Source organism: Myotis davidii, unplaced genomic scaffold (assembly GCF_000327345.1).
Source record: "Myotis davidii unplaced genomic scaffold, ASM32734v1 scaffold917, whole genome shotgun sequence".
Taxonomy (NCBI): domain Eukaryota; kingdom Metazoa; phylum Chordata; class Mammalia; order Chiroptera; family Vespertilionidae; genus Myotis; species Myotis davidii.
Genome location: NW_006288251.1, coordinates 445,241 through 446,089, shown reverse-complemented (window position 1 = coordinate 446,089; position 849 = coordinate 445,241).

Here is an 849-nt window from a genome sequence, read left to right as displayed (position 1 = left end):
GAAATCATTTGATAATCTAATGGGAGATCCCTTGTATGTGACTTTCCGTCTCTCTCTTGCGGCCTGTAAGATTTTCTCTTTGTCCTGAACATTTGCCATGGTAATTATGATGTGTCTTGGTGTGGGTCTGATTTAGATGATATTTAGATGAGACTTTAGCTGATGCTGGACCTAGTTAAAAATTCGGGGGATATTGGGATGAATGAATGTATTTTGCATATGAAAGGGACATGAATTTTGGGGAGAGGGCCAGTGGGGTGTTAGGCGAACATGATAACCACTACACTACAGAAACACCAGTGGGGTGTTATATACTGAATGTATTTCCATAAAATTCATGATGAAACCTTGTCTCCCAATATGAAGGTGTTAGTAGGTAGGGACCTTTGGGAGGTAATTAGGATTAGATGAGGTCATGAGGATGGAGCCCTGATGACTGGGATGGACTAGTGCCCTTATAAAAGTCATAAAAGCTTCCTCCCATTCTTTGCTCTCTGCCATGTGAGGCTACAAAATGAAGTCAGGAGTCTGCAAATAGGAAGAGCCCTCATAGAACTTGACCATGCTGGCACCCTGAACTCAGACTTCCAGCCTAAAGAACTATGAAAAATAATTTTTGTTGTTTAGAAGCTGCCAATTAGTTTGGTAGAGGAGCCTGAATGGACTAAGACACTTTGTCTTTTTAATTTGAACACTTTTCCATAATCTCTAATTGTTTCTGTTATTTGGCCTAAAAGAGGAAGCAGGTGTCTACAGCACAGAAATTGCATTGTTTATATAAGGGTGCATATATAACCGTATAATTACCTGATTATTTTCTCTAAGTCCCTGCCTGCTTCTGACTTCTAT